A 5744-nucleotide genomic window follows, 5' to 3' on the forward strand; every position below is an offset into this window, starting at 1 on the left:
GAAGTTATTCTTTTTAATTTTTGTTACTTTCCATATTTTGAAAATATTAGGAATGTTAGGAAATTTTTTTTTGGATCTTTTATATTTTTTATTTATTTATTTTGTTTACATCAGGATTCATTAGGAAGTATATATTTCCAAGTGTTTCTTTGGTTTAAGCTTTGTACTTGTTTACCTCGAAAATGCGAGTAACAATTAAACTTGATTTCACACCATCCGTCGTTGGAAATTTCATCATCTAATGAAGGGTTGAAGGTACTGCTGTTATGTTGTAGATCCATGGCCTCTCGAGAAGTGCATCATACCTCATGTTGCCTTCGATGACATGGAATTTTGTATCTTGGATGGTCCCGACCACATTTATTGGTAGGATTATCTCCGCCTTCGTTGTTCCGCTTGTCATGTTGAAGCCATTTAGGACTCGGGATGCAGGTACAATTTGTTCTAGTAGGCCAAGCTGCTCTACGACCCTCGATCTGATTATGTTTGCTGAGCTACCTGGATCCACTAGAACACGTTTAACTTGAATTTTATTTAACAAAATAGAAATTACTAGGGCGTCATTGTGCGCTGAGATATGCCTTCTGCTTCCTCGTCATTGAATGATAGGACGTCCTCGGGCATAAAGCTCCGAGTCCCTTTTTCTCTGGTGATCGATGCCTTGGTGCATTTGAATATAGGCCCTTGTGGTCGACACCTCCAACGATCATATGGATTACATGTTGCGGTTCTTCCTGCTCATTTTTTCTGTTTGCATCTCTTTTCCTAAAGTAGTTCTTAGCTCGATCACTGAGAAATTCTCGAAGATGACCCTCGTTGAAAAACCGAGCTACCTCCTCCCTTAGTTGTCTGCAGTCTTCGATTCTATGGCCATGGGTGCCGTGATACTTACACATCAAGTTTGGATTCCTTTTGAGAGGCATCGGTTTGTATAAATCTGGGTCATCTGGTGTCTTTGATTCTTCCGATAGCTAACACGATCCCTGATGCATCTACACTGAAATTATACTCTGACAATTGAGGTGTTTCCACGTGGTCTGTATGTTTATCAAAACTATTCTTACTTATGAGTCCCCGAGAGCTTTGACCTTAATCATTTGTCCGATCATTCCGAGGAGCGTTACGCCCCGAACCGTTGTTTCTCCGATCTGCATACAGCTGATACCGTTCCTTGTTTGATCTTGATTCCCTGTCTATATCCCTCCAGGGCTTAACTGCCGCTCTATTAGGATGAACTGAACCCGAGGGGGCTCCCAACTGATCGTCCTTGACCCTGATCTTCGATTGATAACGGTTATGTACGTCTGACCACGTCACAGCTGGATACTCGATCAGATTCTGCTTTAATTGTCGAGATGCGACCGAGCTCTGCTCGTTCAAACCCTGCATAAAATCATGTACTGCCCAGTCATCCGAGACCAGTGGTAATTCCATCCACTCCATTTGAAACCCTGATACGAACTCCCTTAATAGCTTATTGTTCCTCTGTCTTATCTTGAAAACATCTGATTTCCTTGTTGCCACCTTTATGGTCGCAGTGTGTGCTTTCACGAAGGCGTCTACTAATATAACAAATAAATCAATAGAGTTCGGGCGTAGTTTATGATACCAAATCATGGCTCCATTAGACAAAGTTTTCCCAAATTATTTCAACAATACTGATTCGATCTCATCATCATTCAAGTCGTTTCCTTTAATCCCGCAAGTATACTAGGTAATATGTTCATTAAGGTCAGTTGTCCCATTGTATTTAGGTATATCTGACATGCAAAACTTTTTAGGAATGGGCATCGGAGCCTCACTCAGAGGGAACGACTTTTGTATGAACTTTTTGGCATTCAAACCTTTCAAGACTGGGGGTGCCCCCGGTATTTGATCAATACGGGAGTTATAAATCTCCACTTTTTGTCATTATCCTCAATTTTCTTTTCCTCGGACTCGATTCTCTTGGTGAGTTCCTCGAGCATCCTCATAATTGTGGGGCCAGTCCCCAATCCATTACAATTGATCTCTCAGGCACCGACTCAGCACATCGCGTGTTTTCTGGTTAGACCATACTTGGAGCTTTATTCTGACTTTGAAGTTGAGCGATGACGATCTGTTGAGCTTGTAGCATCTCGAATATCACGTGAAAGCTGATGCCCCCGTCTCCTATAACCTGTGTTCCTTGGCCACCAGATCTGACTTACCTGCATACACTCGCTCCGGGGTCTGCGCCTAGATCCGCATTCAAAGCAATGTGTGAACTAAAATCAACTGGTTCCAAATTTGGCACTCCCCCAGGGCTTACCGATGGTACATCGACCCCTATATTGTTGTTTTCCCTATGAAATCCAAGACCATCGTTGTCGTATACAGGTGCGTTTTGTGAGTTTGACATGTTTTAGCCTCAGAATCAAAAATTCTTGACAAGAACAAGCGTAAAAATAACGTGTGTTATGAAAATCAGTACTGAAATAATCACTATTATCTTTAGCCCCGTGGTGGGCACCAAACTGTTTACCTCGAAAATACGAGTAACAATTAAACTTGATTAAGAACAGCGAAATAAGAAAAATCAAGTAAAAGGACAATTCTGATAAAATATGAACCAGAAAGTAAGAGGGTATATTCTTTTCTAATGATTGATCCTCGTTACAAATGATTGGGGTCTCCTTTATATAATAGCGGAACTCTAAATAAGGTACATTTCTATTTACAGTAAAGAATCTTATTGGGACAGCTGTCTAACCGCCTAATACGGATTCGTACAAATCTATTCCGGGATTTACGCGATGATCTTGGGGACGTGGCAGGAATCTTGCTCATTCTGTTACAAATCCATAACGGTATTATCTCGAGGCCAGTCATATTAGACTCCGACGTTCCTCGAACACTTGATTCTTCGAGCCTTGTACTCTATCATCGAGCTCGAGCCTGATCCATCGAGCTCGAACTTGATCTATCCTGAATTCGGGTTTAAGGCGACTCCTCGAGCCCAAAAAATCGAGCATACCTGATTTCGACCGTGTACAGTACTGCTTCAAGAAGAAGATAACAAAATTAAGGTATTATTAGTGTTCTGTTATTTCCTCCATTTGAAATTAAATTGTTTTCTTTTGGGGTCGTATTTAACGAACAAACATTAAACAAGAAAATCAACATTTCTTGGTTTAGTTTATTTCTTTTTATTATTTTATTTAACTATATTATTTTTCTTGAGAGGCACCTCTTTAATGTTAAAAAAAAGTTAAACATAATTCTTTGGGTTGTAAGTGCTCCATGTAATTTGGATTTTGTAAAAATAGTCTCTCCGCCCTTCCAGGGGTAGGGGTAAGGCTACATACATGTTACCATTCCCAGACTCCACTAAGGGAAACTACTGGATTTGTTGTTGTTGTTGGATTTTGTAAAATCTAGATATTTGATAATCTTGAGAGTCGAGGAATAATATAACTATTGAATCATAATTTGGCAAATCTTTTTTATCTTCTTATTTTTAGTTTTGGAATTTGCATGCAGCAGCTGTAGCCATGATTCGGTGATAGTGGTTCTGTTCTTAGGTAATACTATAGCAAGTCAGAGACTCAGAAGTGTTAAGTCCACTCTCATTCATTTACCCTTTTTGCAGCGATGAATTAGTTTAAGATCTATGTCGCAACCCATATCTCCCTCCTTAAGATGTCATGACGGCATTTAGTCTCTAAGACTAGGTAAGTCTAACAAACATGCGGAATGACTGGAATAATAACTTAAAATCTCAAAGCATCAACTACATAAATGAAACTACAACTTAATGTATATACAATTCCCAGAACCCGGTAAAATATAAGTTACAAGCTCTAAATATAATATTGCACAATCTTATACATCACTCTCTATCAAGAAACATAACCTAAAAATGCTTCATTCACAAGAATTAGTGGATTCCTGGCCAACAATCTTAAAAGGAAAAATAAAGGACTTCTCCCACTTGAGATAACTATTGATTCTACGCGGAAAACATGTCAAAGTAAGATCAAGGCAAAAATGTCCAAAGTTGGCACCATGATCATCTTTCTCAGCCATAGGATACTACAGAACTTATCAGATTCAGCAAGAAATCTATGATTTGATATGACAAATTCTTATCCAAAAAGAAGGATAAGAAGGAATATAGCATTAGCATACAAAAGATATCATGAGCATATAGAAGACACTGTGATGTCCACAATCTAGTGATGGAGCTTGGAATTTGAATAAGGGAATTCAAAAAAATGTAAGAATGTCAGGCCTAAGATTTGAACCTATGTCAAAGGGGATTCAACGACTTATATATGTGCAGAAAAATATTTATTTTTACTCTTTTTGTACAGTGTAATTTTCTGACTAAGGGGATTCAATCGAACCCTAAAGGTAGCTACGATCCAATATGATAATTTATTATGCAAAGGCATCGATAAAGGACACATTTCTTAAAAACATAAAAGATAGAAACATCAAATCCTACCCCAAAAACAGAAAAGGTAGTAACTCCATCTCCCAAAACCCGCTGGCATTCGGTCTTGAGGAAGGTGAAGTCTTCTTCCCCTTTCTTGCTCTGACTAGCTTGACCGTGACAAATCTCGGGCATTTCAATCTTCTCATTGGCTAATTCCCTTTTCAGCAATACAGACAATGGGACCGTTTGATGTTCACCCTTGGACAACCTTGTTCGGTTCCCTTTCCAAATCGGATAGAAAAAATTACCTCCTTATTAATTCCAAAAAACAAAATATAGCTTCCCAAATTTACATTTACTCCTCCATTGTCCGTTAATCCATCTCCTATGCAAAACAAACAATAACCACCTAAATCAAATAAACGATCCAATGAAAAGAACCACTAAGTACCCAAATCAATCAATCAATCAATCAATCAATCTAACCTCTTATTTTAAATCCTCCTTCAAAACGTCCATTTACCGTTGCCTTTGGCTTTATTTCTGTATGAGTTGTTTTCAGCAATTTTTTTTTTTTAAAAAAAAAAAAAAAAAAAGGAGGAAGACGAAGGAGATAGAAAAATGGAGGATTTTTTGTTTTTATTTATTAGTATAAACTAGATGAGTGTTGCCCGTGCATAGCACATGCCCAACAATTTAAATTATAATCGCGTATTTGCCAATGATTACAACTCCAAATAGCAATAAATAGTTAAGGATAACCATATTTCACAAACACAGAAGAACAGTTTCGTCTATGGTCAATAGTGACAGAAACATAAAGCTATATATTACCTCCCGAGGGGCCGGCCAACGTGTGTAAAACTGGGCAAATATTTTTATTTTGCTGTACTTTTGTATTAATTATTAACAAAATTAAACCTAAGTATATGACTAATTTCTCATCTCCTACCATTATTCTATACCACATGATCAATAAGATGTATCATGTTTATGAGTGCTTACACCATATACGAATAACAGAAATCACATAGCCCATTAAAAGCCATAAACAATATTACAAATATTTGTGCATTACTGGAAGCCCGAAAACATCACTATTTTGTATTTGTCCTGGACTATATCAAAAGAGCTTCTTGCTCCTGTTCCTAAAAGAGAATGAGATATTAAACATTTTTTGTACAGAAAGTACTAATTAATACAAGTCCAGCACCAAGAATTTGAAAAACACAATGATATAAAGATAAGCTAGAGAGAGAGAGGGGAAGGGAGAGAGACCCCAGGGAGAACAAACTACTCTAGAGCTATACCCAAGTGTCAAGTTACACTCATTTAGAGAAGATCG

At 37.9% G+C, this 5744-nt stretch overlaps 1 long non-coding RNA gene across 2 annotated transcripts in view; it reads right to left on the reverse strand.

Annotated features, from left to right (window-relative positions):
- Positions 1-3724: 3724 nt before the first annotated feature.
- The window catches only part of LOC107761068 (uncharacterized), a 10798-nt gene continuing 8778 nt past the window's right edge, over positions 3725-5744 (reverse strand). The window contains exon 2 of one of the 2 annotated variants that reach the window (XR_012702077.1): positions 3725-4784. This is a non-coding gene — a long non-coding RNA (uncharacterized LOC107761068). Of the gene's footprint in view, positions 4785-5206; positions 5548-5744 lie in introns of those variants that run through there. The other variant, XR_012702076.1, reaches the window with a different exon arrangement.

Source organism: Nicotiana tabacum, chromosome 18, assembly GCF_000715075.1.
Source record: "Nicotiana tabacum cultivar K326 chromosome 18, ASM71507v2, whole genome shotgun sequence".
Lineage (NCBI taxonomy): Eukaryota > Viridiplantae > Streptophyta > Magnoliopsida > Solanales > Solanaceae > Nicotiana > Nicotiana tabacum.